Genomic DNA, 17,097 nt, shown 5'->3' on the forward strand with positions numbered 1-17,097 from the left:
TTTTAATAAAGAAGAAGCAGCATTAAGTGAGACTGATCCATACCCATCTCTGTAGGCACCTCCTCTGGTGCCTTGGTGGAGGACAAGCCAAATCAAGCAGAGCAGGGTTTGGAGTTGAATTCCAGCAACCACTTCCTATCCCAAAAACCTGCACTCTGCTCTGCTCTTGTTTACATGCTTTTGTTTGTAACAGAAATTCCATCCTGGACCTGAGAAATGGTTCTTGCTTAAACTTTTGTCAGACTGTTGTAGTGAAAGTTGTTAAGTTTCAATTTCAGCAGATTGTTATCCTCCACTAGAAGGACTTGCATTGAAAAATTCCCAGTCCAGTCTGCTTCTGAGTTTGCCTTGTATATCTTTTTAAGGGAAGTCTTCTGATGCAGGACAGTTATACTTTGTGAGGCCATGTTTTAAAAGGCAGAGAGTCTTGAGTCAGAGAACTGACCCAGAGCAAGTATGATTTGCTTCCTAACTCTCTCCCCCTGAAAAGTGCAGTTGTTGGGGACTGGTAGGAGGAAGAAGTGGGAATGGTTTAAGCCAACCCTGCCCAGTGCAACAGGTGGAAAAGGAGCTTGAGGCAGTGTGTTCCAGTATTTTGTTCTTCAATGTCGTAAGTAAATTCTTAATGCCAGGTCAGGTGTTTGGAAATTTGTAGTACACCTTTCCCATTACCTCCAGCTGTACCTGCTGCATTCCACGTGTTACCTGGTATTTGTTCAGCTCTTTGCAGGGTGAAAAACAGGAAAGGCAAAGAACTGATAAAAGTAAAATAGGGGGGCACTAGAGTGTAGCAGCTGCCTTACAGGATGTGTGGGACACCTAAGGGGAGAGGCAGTAAGTCCATAAGGAATGCTTGGAACTGTTGTTCATCTGCAGGTACTGGGTTAGCAATTTAGAAATGGGCCCAGTTCTCCATGCTGAAGGGAAGTGCAAATCTTCCAAGAATAGCACAAATCCTGTAAATTTTTTTGCTTGTTTTTTGTTTTTAGGTGATGCTTCTCCGAATGGTACCTCTGAGTGAAGGTGGCAAGATTTGCCAATGCTTTATCCTGTCTGGTGTTAATGCAACACTTGTAAATGTCAGGCATAACTAAAGTGATTTCCCTGAAGGAGAGATGGAGGGTAGAAGGAAGGAGTAAAATGAATGAAGAGTAAATTGTTTGGGAAAGAACAGAATGTAGGAAGAAGTAGAAATTAAGTAGGTGGCATTTGAAGTGTGCCTGTGGAAGAGAACACAGAAATGGGAACATTTTTTGGCAAGTCCCCTTTTTGAAATGTATTTCCCCACATTTGAGGGTTTGTAGATTAATTTCTTATGAGCTGGGCGGGGTCAGGAAGAGAAGGAAAGGGAAGATCTTTCCTTTCTCAGCTGCCTGCTGCCCTCTTGTGCAGTGATCTGCTCTCTACACTGGTGTGTTTCATAAAGGCAGTGATAAACTTGGAGTTGCTTCTCAGTTTGATGAAACGCTGTGTTTGCAGTGCTGACCTCAAACACTTTTCTCTTTCACCCCCTGCAGATCCTGTCCTCATATCAACTGGCACTGGCCTTGACCCCTTTGCCATTCATTGTCTCTATGTTTCTTAAGGATTTAAGGGAGGATGAAGAGAGCTGCTCCGTCACAGTGTTTGTCTGATCTGTTATGATAAGCTTGATATGAAACCTGCTTAATCTCCTGCTACAGCGGTTTGTGATTGCTTCCCTCACTTCTTTGACTTCAAAGTCAAAATCTTTCTTTCTTTGTTGTCAGGATGTTCTCCTGTGGATGGTAAGGAAGTAAACTCTATATGGACCCACTAGCATGTTCAACTCTTTTTCCATTTTAATGGAATTGTGCAGCTGACGACCTTGCACCTTTTAGGAGCGTCTGAAAATTCCCTGATAACAGAAAGGAAGCTGGAGGAAGTGTAACAGGAGGAAGAAAGTGAACTGGGGTTGGGAGAACAAGTGTGGGGAATTAGAGTGGGAGGAAGATGGAGAACCAGGGGTGGGCAGGGAGAGAGGACAGGAAACAGTAGAGAAATTTAATAATAAGGTCATCTTCAAAAAATGGAAAGAGGTAAAAGTGAGAGGATTGTTTATAAAGTCTAAAAAGAGCAGGAGAATTCCTGATAGGTTGTTGGACACTTAATGAAGGGACACACGGACACAGCATCCATTTGTACATCCTCTTGCAAAGGGAAATGAGCAGGTGAAGAACCTAACTGGTGTGGTAAGGGATGCTTTTAAACATGGTCTTCATGATGTTACAACAGCAACACGATCGGACCTTCAGCTGTGTAAAGAGGAAAAAGGAGAACTTAAATGGGAAGTGGAGAATTTAGTTGTTATGTCTGTGGTGTATCTCAGAGCTCAAGGTCATGACAAGTGATACTCAGCTTGCTGCTTCTGTGTCTGGAACTGCTTTGAATTTCCACACTGCCATCAAAAGGTGGCAGTACAGCAATGGAGATGAGCAGCTTGGACAAAGATGTTTGAATAGGAAACGTTCTATTTCGCCTTTGCTCCTGTTACAACATGGATGGTCAGCACAAGTTCAAAGCAGAGAACACTGTAGGGAAGTTTTGTAGCTACCTATTTGTAGTGAGAACTATTCCCTGAGGGTTTTCCCGCTGGGTGGAAGGATCCCTCCTGTCTTTACACACAAGAAAACAGCAGGAATCACATAGGCTGGGATTCATCCAGAATAAACTGTTAGTCAAGTCTGACTCATCTCACTCGGTGAGATGCATAAATACTCAGGAACAATTTACCCCACTCCAAACCAGGTCTGTGATACAGGTGGCTGGAAAACCCATAGGGAATTGTTCTCACACAGATAACTACAAAAATATGTTTTTGAAGAAACGAGCAAGAGAAAATGGTATTAGCTAAAATTATTTAATATCACAGGCATATAAATTAATCAGACCACATAGTCCTTAGTACAAACATTCCCTTTACAGAAATGCAATAAATAATTAAATTAGGTTAATCAATTGGTATAAAAATAAAGAATCCTCTCAGGAAAAGTAAATATTATACAAAATTGTATATACCATGCTAAAACACATCTCGAAGTGCCTACAAAGGGCACTTATGATCAAAATCATAAATATATTGTAAAGCCTCCCTGGGAGGTAATGAGCTTTTATGGATTACGTGATGTACTCTGTTAATGAAACACACATTGTTTCTGCAGAGTGCACTTAGTACAAAGAGAGTTCATTTCAGGAAAAGAAAGAAGTCAAGAGGGTGTACAACACATTTAGATTTGTGCTATCTGGTCCTTCCTAAGGTCACATATTCTTCCTTGGGCATCTTCATTTTTCCTTCTGCGAATGCTGTTGCAGAACAAGATGATGTGTTCTTGAACGCTGATTTGTCCTGCACAGATTTGCTCTTCTTCATTTGTCCTGTTCTTCAAATAGCACACCCTGAATAATACATTCCATCTTTGATCACTCTGACAAATCAAAGAGTGAAAACAAGGCCACACATCTTGTAAATCAAAGCATATTTGAAGTGCACTATTGCCCACAGTACTTGTGCTGACACTGGCCAGAGGTGTTGGCCAAAATCAGCTGTGCTGATTTTGTGATTAATATTCTCTATATGTAGCTGGACTGGTTTGTCCAATTATTTCAATTTTCAGCAAGGTCTCTGAGCAATTAACCCTCTAAAGTTACATTTGTTGCAGTTTCTCACTATTTTTTTGAATACTACAAGTGAGCATTTTAAATTAAGTTGTTCTGCAGGTACAAGAAATAACCTCAACTAATAAACAAGTATATTGCATTTAAAACAAGAAAAAATAAGCTTTAGCACTATGTTTGTTGTGATAAAATCCATAGTTAAAAACATTGAAGCAAGTCACTAAACATAAATAGGTGCATTACTTACTGCCTCTCAGACAAAACCCAGGCATTGCTGCAGTGTAGGCAGGAGTACCTAGTTAGCTTATGACATTCCTGTAGGGAATTGCTTTTCATTCATGAAATGTCCATCCCAGGCACAAAAGTTCCTTCTCAAGGCTTTGTCATGATTGCTAATAAATATATCATACACTGTGTTGTGTTTATCAGGCCATGCTAATCTCATTTTGTCTGCACAACAAGGATTTTAACAGGCTCTTTCAGAGAACACTGATTTCAATGCACTTAGCAATTTACTGGAAAAGACATTTACAGATAAAGAAGTGCATGCTGTATTCTTTGTACAAAAATAAAACTCTTTCTCCAAAACCCTGCACATGCAAATATTCCATGGGGGTGCATGTGAAGTGCTGGTTTATTTGTTGTCCTTCTAGGACTCACATAAAAACACAATTAATGATAAAGCTATTCAATTAAAACCCCTCCATAAAACTGCAATGTAGAAACATCAGCAGCTATGCTGCAACTGCAGGACATGCTTCAGTGTTTTCCCAGTTGCTTTTATCCAAATCTGGAATGGAATTTTACCTGGCCTTTAATATCTGTTGCAGTTACAGCAGCAGCTTTGCATAGTGCTCACCAATTGGCGATGGAGGGACTTCATGGGTAGGTGAAACAAGAGAAACAGGGATAGAAGTTGCAGAAAGAACGTCATTTAAACTCAGTACTTTGATTACTTACATATGAGTGGTAGTTCTTTTTTAGTATGTGGATTCTGATGCAGAAATGTGGAAACATTGAGGTATGAGATAGGACATTACACAGAGGAAAAGCGGGTTTTGAAACAGAAGAAGAAAAGGAGGAGAAGAAGACTTTCTAAATCAAAATGACCATCACCAGAAACAAGGAGAGTTCACTTGGCTTGTTGTTCCCTGGGGATCTTCCTTCCGCTTTCTGATGTACATGTTTGAGGAGGTTCACATGTCAGGACAGTGAAAATGTGGAGGCAGCAAAGCTTTTTGTATTAGTTTTCCTTTAGGCCGACGACATTGATAGGAATGGAAATATTTTTAATGGTACCTCATTATTTTTGGAGGTAGCTAAGCCTGACATTTTCCATCGAAACACTCTATACAGTTTTCCAGTTTCCTCTCTCTACCACATTTCTACTAAGTAGAGAGAAAATCAGATGAAAAGTTAATTTTTACTGGAAAGCTTTATGCTCTTTTCCAAGATCAGTTTCCTCATGTGGTACCAATATCTGTTTGGGGTAGATTATCAGTTACTGCTCAGATGGAAGAACCCAGAGGTTCAGAATCCTTGCAAGCAGAATATGGTGGTATATAATTAAGCTGCAAATAATTAATTAATTGATTTTAATTTCAGTGGTATCTCTGGCCATAATTCCATGGAAATGTTCAGGCTTCAGGAGCTGTACAGTAAAGTTTCCACATAACAAAACACTCTACAGATTTTTAAAGAAAAAATGGCAAATAAAAAAACTGTTAAAATTACTCAGGAGGAGAGAGGTACATTAAATGTACCTGAAAAATGGTACATGAATATGAGGGTAAATGCTGTTCTTGGAGAAGGAGCAGTATACATTAGAGCTGTTTTGCTCAGAATAATCATCAATTACTGTATTTATTGGACATTTTGCAGTGGCTGTCACTCCTCTGCTGTATCTATCATGTTAAGCTGGGGCAGTGTAGATGAAATTCTATTTTCCAAAACAAGATTTCCCCCCAGAATCCTGTATCTTCACTTAGAGCACATGGGTTACATCTCTCCCTACTGAGTCCCATGGCAAATGTGCCATTAACTTCAAGATGTTAATCACAGCCATACAGTCTGATTTGTAAATGTTTTTTCCAGTCCTGAGAAGGCAGTTAAATGCAGGATATTTTTACATAGTTAGCTAAGATGCAGTCTAAGAACTTATAAATAAAGCTCTGTGTGTGGTATTATTGTAAATAAGGAAATCAGTCCAAGAAGATTTCCTTTGAGGCTTCAAAGCCTCTGATAATTTTTCAGTTAATTTTCTTAAGAAAGTTGTAGAAATCTCTGCATGGGATTCAATTAAGATCAAAGCAAAAATACAAAAGTAACTGTCTCTTGTATTTCTAGTTCAGCAGAAGGGGGACAATTACGTCCCTTACAAGAGCCTATTTTTGTGAAATTAGAATTTAATTTTCCCTGTAAGGTGGGTCTAGAATCACTTGCAGAATAGCATCCATCTCACAAATACTCATCCAAATAAGACTTCTAAATATTTTGGGAGAAGCTTTCACTTACCACACACAGAGAATACATCATAATAGCACTGGAAAGTATTTACATTTTTCACATCTTAAATATAACATAGTGTCTGCTTTAAAATTAGATTTTCAGTAGCCTTCAGCTCTGGTGTGTCCTAGATTAGTTCTTGAATAGCTGTAAAAACAACACATTGTTAGTAAGGATTTAAAATAAGGAATATCTGTAATGGTTTGCAAAATGTCAAAAAAGCACCCAGGAGGAATGAACTCTGCTTACCATCTGCATTAGATTTGCAAAGCTCTTCAAAAATTCTTTGGGGGTTTTCTTCTCATAAGATTCACATGTGTACTCACACTGCTGGAAGATAAAGAGAGTCATGCTACTTCTGAAGAGCACATCACAATCCTAAATCAAACCTCAAACTTTCTCACTGAAAAATCAAGAGGGTTGTAATCAATGCCTTTTCTGGCTGCAAAAGCTTTGACACAAGCTTTTTCAAAAGTGAAGGAATTTAGTAATGACACCTTTCATTCACATTTTTGCAGTGATCCCTGTCCTTCTGCCAGCACATTGTGTGGTTGCCAAGTACACATGTGACTTTTTAGGGTCACAGGGAATGATTCTTCCAAAACTGCAAAAATTGGACTTTTTAATTTCTGAATGATAGGCAGATTGATTTTTCAAACAGATTTGCTTTCTACAGTTCCCCATTGCAGGGGAACTGTAGAAAATAAGGAGGAATGATGACAATTATGCAGCAGGGGAATCTGCTATAGAAAATAAGGAGGAATGATGACAATTATGAGCAATGTGAGGAAATCCTACCTCTCCAGCGTCTCTGCACGTCAATTTGCTCACAATTCTAATGGCTTTGGTGAACTTTGCGTTGTCTTGGCTGCTCGCTGGTTGTAGTTTCTGGATGCCCTTCTTGAAGCAGGTCACAGCTGTGTACAGACATGCCTCCTAGAGCAGAAGAAGGAAGTGTTTTAAAGCCAATGTTGCAGCACTTTTCCCTGCACGTGTTAGATAGTGGTCCATGTGCAGAAGAAGGTATCCAGGATATTAACTGAAAATATTCAACTGTATCTTTTTTTTTTTTAAGTTAGTTTTAGATATGCAGGTGATATTGAGGCTTTACTTTGGCTGTTCTTGCATAATTGCTTGAATTCCACTTGGTATTAATCATGACAGCATTTGAAAGAAAATAATCCTGAAGATCAGATCAGTAGGTTTTCACCTGCTAAAGCACAAACATTTTATTTTTACAAAATTATAAGTATCTCTCAGTGCTATGTATGGGAATATACTTTTTGTCTTCCTAATTTTTGTCCTCTTTCTAATAATGCCTAGTTAATAATTAGAATTGACATAGGACTGTGTATTTTCAAATGCTATTGGAATGTTCTTATATGATAGCATCAGAAATGATACAGAAACTATCCCTGTAAGTAATCTAACCATCAACAGAGAAAGAAAAGCAATGTTTACTGAAGCCAATTTAAGTTGCTTTCTGTTTTCCAAAGATGGAAGCTGCTGATTACACATTTCAGAAAGGCTCCAAAGCCATCATGCCTGTTTTGTATACCAAGATGAGTCTCGTCTGCCTCCTGAGATGTCACTGCAGTTTGCTGCTTGGGCAAGGACAAGGCAAGCCTTCATCAATGTTGCTTATAGCAAATTTTGCTAGCAACATTCTATGTTGGTCAGATAAAACATTTTATTTTCCTTAAAAGTCACACATTTATGCTTGTTTCAAGCATCCTTACCGTAATGGGCCTTGCTTACTGGAAAAAAAAAACACTACTCGTCTTTTAAAGAGATCGATTTTCCAGCTGAAACTGAAAACATTGTCGGTCTCATCCGTGCTGAGCTGAGAAACCAGCATTTCTCATCTGTGCTGCTTCTTCTGTTTTGCTGAGCTGTCACTTAGAGCTGAGGCAGCCAACTCTCAGGGCACCGCAAGGGTTGTGGGGCCCAGCGTGTTGTCACGGGCTGAGCCCTTTGGGGATGAGCCATGAAGGAGCACAGACCACTGGAGGTGTCTGAGGGGGGCTAGAAACGTGTGAAATATTTGTATCAGAGGCAGTTGGCAGCAGTACTCTGCATCTGACTCAAAGTGGCTTTACAGATGAGCCCGTAGAGCCCTCGCTTCCGGCATTAGTGATCGGCGGGGTGAGATACAGATCCGGGGCACATCAGCATCGTGACACTCAGTGACACTTCAGCTGCCAGTGCCAGCCACCAGCAAGAGAGCTCACTTGCCCTCCAGGGATCACCTCGGTCTTAGCACTGCTTTTTCAGTCTCAGCCTGTTTCCCCTTGGATTGATGTCCTCTAACCTCCCCTCATTCAAAGGAAAGGATACTTCATTGTTGAGGGTACAAGGAAATTGTGTGGGATTGAATTAGGGCTAATAGTCCACACAACGGAACCCCAAGGAAGCCAAAACAGATAGGGATAAACCACCTAAATCTAAATGGTATAATAGGTTATTTTCTCATTGAATATTCAAGACCAAATGCAAATCTGGCATGAGCAGGCTATAATAAAAACAATTTCAAGTATTTTGGTGTTTGAAATGCAGTTATGTGAGCGACTTCTTATTAAATTGAGTTTCACTAGGCTGTGATGGCACCTAATCACCCTGAGTGCCGCTTTGGCACACTGTGATACGTATTTGAGTCACCCTGTAGGATGAAAAGCTTGTTGATTTGGTTGCTGGTGATTATTATTATTAGAACACTAACAGCTTTTTTACATGTTTTCATCAGAAGCTGAACTTGTATCAACTTAATACCTTCTAAATATGAGAATTCTCTTTCTTCTCTGGTATTCAGAGGAGGCACTTAGGACCTCCCAGTGTCAGACAGTAAAGCCCTAAGCTGCAAGTGAACTGTTGTTTTCCTTCCTGAGGTGAGCATGACTTTTTTTAAGAAAAAAACCCCAACAACCTCATTAAGCAATTAGTCACTAGTTGTATTTGCTTAGTTTCAGAGGCAGCAGGAAACACTGGAGTAAAATGACAGCTAATGATCTCCTCCTTTTCACTCTGACACCACAAGTTAGAAAGAATTTCAGAGGAAAAAGCCCGGCAATGAGTTTGTGCACTGCAGCTGATTCTCAAAACTCAAAGGAACGTAACTGGTTTGCTCATGCTTCTGTATATTTTTTGGCAAGTGAAACATGTGCCCAGCTATAAAGCCTAGGAGGAGACTAACCAAAACCTGTGTGAAATTAGGTGAGTTTTTTTTCCTTTCTTCTTGTAGCTGCTTTGCAAGGGACTTTAGAATCCCGAGGAGATAAATTTTTAAGAATGCCTACAGTTTTTATAGCATAGTAATGTATAGTAATAACTTTTATACGTCAGTCAGAATTTTTTGTACTTCAAGATAGGACTCAAAATTTTAAGACAGCTGATAACACAAGTGTAATATTAGGTAACCACAGGTTGCTCTAGACCTCAGTTGCATGTTGAGGGATTATCAAAGTAGGATGCATTTACCCTCTAAGTTTTTATGACATGATTTTACTGTGATTAGCGTTTAAATTCACGGTACATCCTGCACCCTACCACTTTTGAGAGTGCACAGACTTGGTGACTCATTGTATATAAGAAGATCTTAACCCTGGAAGACGCAAAATATCAGCACTAAATAACATATAAATAAGTATCTGTATTAAAAAGGGATTCACAGGGTGCTGGTCTTGTTATTTTTAACTAGTTATAAGCTGAAGAGAATATTTGCAGGTGCAGTTTTGTCTTCCTGTTGGTAGCACAACCCCTCCAGAAACAGTTTCAGAGAGAGCAGTGTGACTGCACATGGGAGGAGGTGCTCAGTGACACGGCCTTGCAGTGCCACTCTGGCCATTTGGCTGCTGTGGGGGGCAAGGGGGGGCAGCTCAGCCATGCTGGAGCTCATGGCAGCTGGAGGCACTTTCACTCCAAATACCTGCACCCCCAAAAGCACTGCTGCTCATCTGGCTCTTGTATCAATCCTTACTCTTAGCACTATTTCTTAATAAAATGGAATATGTGTAACTCTGGATTTGTTGGTGGGTTATGATACACGTACAACAGCAAAATAGTAATTGCGATGCCAAAATATAAACACTTTTGCCATTAAATATCCAGAAAAAGGAACTTTTTAAACATATTTTCTTATTCAGTCTAGCTTGTGTTAAGAGTATTAGATCAGAGATGTGAAAAAGAAGACATCTTCCATTTGTCAATGGAATAAACCAGTACAAAATCAAATTGATATAATTATGAAAAGAATGTTAAAGCAGTCTCACCACAGGGTTTTCTGGTGTATGCAGCAATTCAGCATCCTAAAATAAAACAAATCTAAGTTAGAAAAGTTTTAATGTTTGAAAGTGATGTCCCTCACAAAATATGTACTAAGCAATACATAATGCTTGAAAGTAATTTCAGTATTATGACAAATACCATCACTTACCTTATCTTTCACCATAGTTTCTAACTGTTTAATTTTCTGGTGAATCTGTCTGTATGTTACTGTTCTGGATCTCCTGCAGTCAGCATCCGCAGTCAGCACCATAGTGGAGCAGAAGAAAAACATGCAGAAAATAATTGTCCTGTTCATCCTGATGGGTTCTATTTAAAAATGTACCAGGAGCAAAGTTGTGCTGTTCAAGTGTAACACTCCAGTTTGAGCTGTGCTCAGGTAAGCTCTGCACCTACCTATATATTGCTCCCTGCTGGAGATGGAGAACCCACCCATTTCAGTTTGGAAAGCTTTGTAGAATGGATTAATGAGTAACCCTTTTTTCTTTTCCACTGGTGCACGTATGCGAGCTTGTGCGTGGGGGGGCAGGGATTGGTGGAGTGAAAGAAAATGTGCCCCATCTGCACATTGGGCAGGAAAAAAAGAGAAAAGGGTGAATTCCCATTTTCACTTTGAGTCAAGAAATGAACGTACTAAAAAGTTGGTACTTAGAAACCACAGGCCTAGGTAAATAAAGATTCTGCATTTTTTTCCTGTGTCATACAGTGATGAATCTCTTCAGTCCATCTGCAGCTCTTCTGTACCGTTCTGAAAAGAAAATGTCAGGACTTCTTTCAAATTTAAATATATTTATCCTATTTTATGACTCCAAGGAATGTTTGTTAGTTGTTTCCTCCTGACATCTATGAACTGTGGCTTTTTCATTCTCAGCTTGGATTCTCTTAGAGCTGTGAGTAAAAGCACATCTTAGCATTTAAACCAGCTGAAATTTGCTTTATATTTGCTTGGAACCAGTAGCAGATATATTAACAACATTGGAGGACATGTCCACTGGGAGTGGTGCAGGGAGATACACTGTCCTGGGAGAGATTAATCCCTGAACACACCCATTACCAAGAGGGAGCAGTACTGGAAGAGCAGGGACTGAATCCTGGTGAGTCAGTCCCAAGGGACACTATTGCTTGTGGCAGTGATCCAGGGCTTGTGGCACACATTCAGTTACATCCTTCAGCAACTGAGAATTTCCTTGGGAATGTAGAAGACTGCATGGCAAACAAAAGTCTGTGCAGGCACTAGAGACATACTGGATTTCCAGCTCTTGGAATCAGTTGATTTTAAAATCACTGATATTGATATTTCATCACAAAGAGAGGAAAAATAAATTCCTTTTATGTATTATCATTATTTAATTACTATCAATACCATTAAAGCGTTCCCATGTGGAATTAGTAGAGTGCAGTTAAAATCACTTGGGCACTTGTGATGTTAAACTTGCAGTTAAAATCACATCACTTGTGATGAATAAAAAGATGGTCATGTGTCTGTCAAATTTTTCCTCTGAAGATTCCAAATAGCTTTAGGGATGCTTTACACGGTCTACACAGAGTTTGGACTGCAGTTGGATGTCTGGTAACCTGTGTAATATTCTGACATCATATAAAATGCACCTGTATAAACCTGTCTGGTGGGTGAATCTGGGCTGTCAGGCTGGGTCACTTGTTCATTGTTCATTTAAAAATGCGTGTTTAAGCTGGCGAGAGCTCTATCTGACATACTCTAGCATGTTTCTTTTCTGTGTACAAATGATTATTTGCTCTATGCTGTTCATGTGCTTAAGTTATTTTTCACCACTCAGAAAATGAATAGCCTAAAGGAATAAATGTTATAGGTGTATGTGTAAATACACATAACTGCACTCAGACTCTTGTGTGTGCACACACAGAATCTCTCCTGGTGAAAGGAGTAGCTATTAACACCCAGTAGACAGAAATCCTGAAAAATAAGAACTGAAACAAGTAAGAAAAAAATACTTTCTCCTACCACATAGTCTGAAATTTTATTTCTTGAAGAAAAGATGGTGTGATGATTTTTTTCCCCCCACTACAGACGCATCTTAAAATAATTTTAGATAAGCAGCATAGCTGCACTGTGAAGTACAGAGGATCTTAGTAAGTTTTGTTTGAAATGTCTGTTAATTTACAGCTAGGGTTCATTAAAGGAAATCAACAGTATCTTTGCTTTGAGAAACCACATGGTGACCAAAACTTGTTTTTATCCTCTCTCCCTCCATCCCCTTCCTGTGAAGCATTGTGAAATATTTTCTTTTATCTGATGTCCAACACCTCCCTGAGGCTGCTGAGAACACAGAGAGATTATTTCTAGTACTGGTGGTTCTCGACACAAAGAGGGGACTTGGCTCTGCTCCTCTTTACCATAACTTTTCTGTAGGTTGTTGCCTGGTAACATGAATGAACATTCATTTATCCTCAGTCCTCTTTTTCATTTCCTATTGCAAGTGTTCATAGTAAAGAAACAGGCTGGTGATAATGTTTGCTTTTACTTCTTATTGTCAGTATTGCAACTGTGAATTCTTTTGGGAACTTTCTTTGAGCCCAGATACAGTAGGTGGTCGGTAGCACTGTCAGCCATTTATACATCTTTATTTGCTTGATAGGTTGGGAATTTTCCACTTGGATGTGTAAAAGGACTCTTATTAGCTGTGACATCTTGTGGTGATTGGCAGTGTTTCATGGAAAGAGATCACTGAAGGTTTTTGCTGCTCCAGACAACTTCAGAACCACTTAAAAACTTCAGTTAATGCCCAAGGTAACTCTCCATGCGTTTCCAGAAGCACAGGGCTTGAAGGGGCAGGGACAGATCTCCACCAAAATCATGGGAGGTGAGATGGCTCTGTCTGAGCTAATCCAAATTATATCCAAGATCAGTTTTAAAGCTGTTGGAGTAAATGGGAAGTTAAACAATGGGCATTTGACAATGACAACTTGTGTTTGCATATCAGGTCTCTAAAGCTGCTGTATAGTCTTCTGTTTAGTGTGAGAGGCTGTAAGGCCACAAGAATTGTATCAAGGAAGCCATGCTGACAGAGAAAGTGAAATGCAAGGACAAAGGAGGACTTCCTCTATTGTCTAGGCAGTGGAGAAAACTCCTTGATATCCCTGGTATCAGATAAGAGCAAGCAGCAGGTTTTTTCTATACGTCACAGCTCTCTTGTGGCTTAGGAACAGGCTGAGTCAAACAATGACAGCCTCTCACACACTGTCGCCGGCCCGGCCCCACAGGGATGGCTGGAAAGTGGAAATGTGAGAAACCTCCCGGGCCAGCCCTGCCGGGCCAAGTCTTCATCTTTCCTCGTCGCGACGGTGCCACCCAAGAGCTGCATGACTTCGACCCCGAAAGCCCGGTTCCCCCACCCACATTTTCCTTTACAGGAGAACTGAATGGAGGCTTTTCCCATGGCTTAGTCATTGCTATGGTTCAGCCAGAAAAGTCTGAAATATACAGGGCTGCTTTCAAAGAATTTTTATAGCTTAGGTTTGTGAAATTTCATGTATGTACTATCTGTGACCTGGAGGGATTGTAGGAGACAAAGGGAGAGAGTTATGCTGGAAAATGGGAGAATAGGAAGAAGATTCCTGTAAAACAGATTTAGAAAAACTAGTCTTCAAAATATTTCTGACAGCTTTGCAAGTCAGTTCTATGTCCTTGCAATCTTATTTTCTTATTACAAGCTTTGGTATAATTCTCTGGTCTTTTAGCTTTGCTTTGTAAAGAGAAAACCTAACCTTGGAAAATAATCTATTCTTGACTTGTGTTTGCCATAAAAATCAGAATAAATATAACTCTGAATGTGAGGCCACAGACACTAAAACATTAATAGGCAACAATATAAAACCATTTACATTCTCTGTAATGTTTCTCCAGGGCTAATTTGTAGCCAGCTTCTTTCCCATCCTGCTCCTGAGTCAAGCAGTAGTGCTTTTTAGGCACAGTTTGATATATTTGCGTCCTTGCTAACTACTGATAACGGTACTGAGGAAACATCCTGTCAACACCTAGAGCCTGAGACAAGCTTAGACCTGTCCTGCACAGAGCCAGATATTCAGAAGTGTCCTCTTGTGGGCACATCCTTTTAAGTCTCCTTCAGAGCTGGGAGCAGCCTCCCACCTCCTGGGTCACAACTTTCTTTTCATGTAGGATGGAAGAAACCTCACTGGGTGACCAGCTGGGATCTTCTGGCACCACAGTCCGCCATATCATGCAATTCCTTTCACATCTCAGCTAAAAACTCCTGAATAAGGCCTGAACAGTTTGATCTCTGTAAGAGCTTAAAGTTGTGCCTGAGCTGTGTTCCAGCTTTCATAGAGAGCTTCATTCTTCTTTACAGTAGTGCTCATAACCTTTCCCCACTACCAGAGGACAGCCACATTCAGAAGACAAGGCAGCAGCTGACAGGATGTTTGGCTACCACAGTTCTCTTAAAAATTTGAGGGCAGAAAGGAGTTGTTCAGCTGAAAGCCACAAGTGGGGTGAGGCTGGGGCAAGTCATTGCTCCTGCTCTGTGTAGCAACCAGGACTTCTGCTGCTCAGGGGTTAGATGCATGGCAGGTCTGCAGGTCTCCTTGAAGGATGGCCCACAGAGCACAGCCTTTCTGCCACAGGACTGTTGTCTGTTTCCCAGCATTCCCAACACATTTCCCAGAGATTCCACTAAGAGACAGGCCTGCAGTGTAAAAAGCAGGGATGTGGTAGTGCTGAAACCCAACAGTGTGTGTCATGTTCATCCCAAATGTTGAGAAAGAAAAATCAGAAGAGAGACACAGAGGTGTTGGACAGGGAATGGAGGATGCAGAATGGCACAATGAAAAATGCTTCCTTTGTTCATTTGCTATTGTTAATGAACAGAAGGAGCAAAAGTCAGAAGAGAGTCACTTCTGTGTTACAATATCAGTAGCATAAAACAAGTAACCTCCAAACCATTACAAGCTCAAGATGGATGTGTCTGGTGCACAGTCTGGTACACAGGTTACTGCTCCACTGGCAGCTGGGACTGTACCCTGTATCCTGACATGCCTTGCACGGTGATCAGCATGACACTACAGTTGGAGTTTTGATAACAGAATTAAAGGTTTGATGTTACAGGTTCTTTTGGAAATCACTCCCAGGGTTTGGTGAGGCTGCTGGGCTGGTGTGGGATCTCCACAGCAGAGCAGTTGTTCCCCTCTTCCACAGTCTAAAGCTGAACACAGGGCATGGTAACTGAGGGCCCTTTTCCCTCCTCCAGCAGATCTACTCTGATTTGGCCTTATTAATACTTTCTACTTAAAGTTATCTTCAACATAAAATGCAATTTTCTCCTTTTTGTTATGGTTATTATTGGTAGAAGCAGATGACTGATTACCAGTTATTTCTGACTAGTTCTGCTTTCTGATTTTCAGGTACTACCAAAATATTACAGATTTTAGCCTCCTTCATCTATGTATATGTGTTTGCTGTTTATACTCAGTTTCTAATAGAATTATTTTTAATAATAGTGTTGATTCCAAATCTTACTAACTCAGTCACATTGTTTTCCTCCCCTTTGTGTCTTCCCAGGGACAGTGTCACATCTCATGGTTCTGGGGCACCTCTGGCACAGCAAGAAGTAGTGAGGACAGAGGAGCAGTGTGACACTGCACCGGAGGATGCCGTCTGCCTCCCTTTGGAGTGGCTCCAAGGCCTTGCTTGCACACCAACTCCTCAGCTTGTCCTGAGCACTGCCACTGTGTGTTCTCAGACCAGTGGATCAGCCACCAGATGTGCTGTACTTCAGCTCCTGCAGCAGAGGAGAGAGGGGCTTTGGCATCACACTGCATAGCTGAAGGGAAGGCTGAGGCAGAAGCCACCTCTGCAGTTCTCAGGGTGTAGGAATGCAGGTGCTCTCTTCAGCGGCAAAGCCATTTAAAGAAATTTCTACCTCAGGTCGCTGCTACTCTGTGTCACAGTATGTCACTATCTGAAGAGCCTCAGTTACAGGGCCTTGGGTCATTATGGTGAAATCCCTGCTGCAAAGGCCTTAAGAGCTTGTTTGTTCAGCTTTGTTTTGGTTGCAATCATTTCACTGTCAACCCTGTTTTCTCCTTAGCATACCTGACAAATTTGCAAATAGAAATGAGTTGCCAGAATTCCAAAACTCCCCTTCTGCTGGCTTTACTGTAGAACACAGCTGTGATCTCCTATGTAACAAGTGCCTCCTTGGCATACCAGGCTGAGGGGTCCAGTGGCTCTCACTCAGCAGCATCATTCCAGGAGCAGCAATTTGGTGCCAGTGCAGACAGTATTTCAAGATTCTGGCAATGATTCCATCATTTTATGGAAGAATGTTTAGGAGAATCTTAACTTAACCCTAACCCTAACCCTTGTCTACATTTAAGACTCTTGAAGGTATGATGGTATTATTCATGATTTGTTGTTACTTTGCCGGCAGTTATATTAATAAAAGCCTTGATGGAGAAGCAGCTATACTAGTCTAGAATTATCTTAAATGGGAATACTGTTCTGTTTCTCATATATTAATTGCTCTGGTAATGAAATGCACTTAGTCATGACTTTTAACTTCATAAATAGATTTGCTGTTTAATTGTTTACAGGAGGTTGAAGAATGCTGAGGTGACTAGCTCGTGCTATCCTTAACAGATAAGCTAGTAACTTTATAAAAACAGTTTTTCTTCATGACCTTTTTT

At 40.5% G+C, this 17,097-nt stretch overlaps 1 non-coding gene across 2 annotated transcripts; it reads left to right on the forward strand.

Moving 5' to 3' along the window:
- The first annotated feature begins 3,362 nt into the window (after positions 1-3,362).
- LOC107202982 lies at positions 3,363-16,872 on the forward strand. Of its 2 annotated transcripts, XR_004496945.1 has the most exons (5): positions 3,363-9,348; positions 10,647-10,795; positions 11,372-11,510; positions 13,032-13,183; positions 15,971-16,872. It is a non-coding gene; the product is annotated as an uncharacterized LOC107202982 (transcript). The 2 variants fall into 2 exon arrangements; XR_004496944.1 differs by lacking the exon at positions 11,372-11,510.
- The last annotated feature ends 225 nt before the right edge of the window (positions 16,873-17,097 follow it).

This window comes from Parus major, chromosome 4 (assembly GCF_001522545.3).
Source record: "Parus major isolate Abel chromosome 4, Parus_major1.1, whole genome shotgun sequence".
Taxonomy (NCBI): Eukaryota; Metazoa; Chordata; class Aves; order Passeriformes; family Paridae; genus Parus; species Parus major.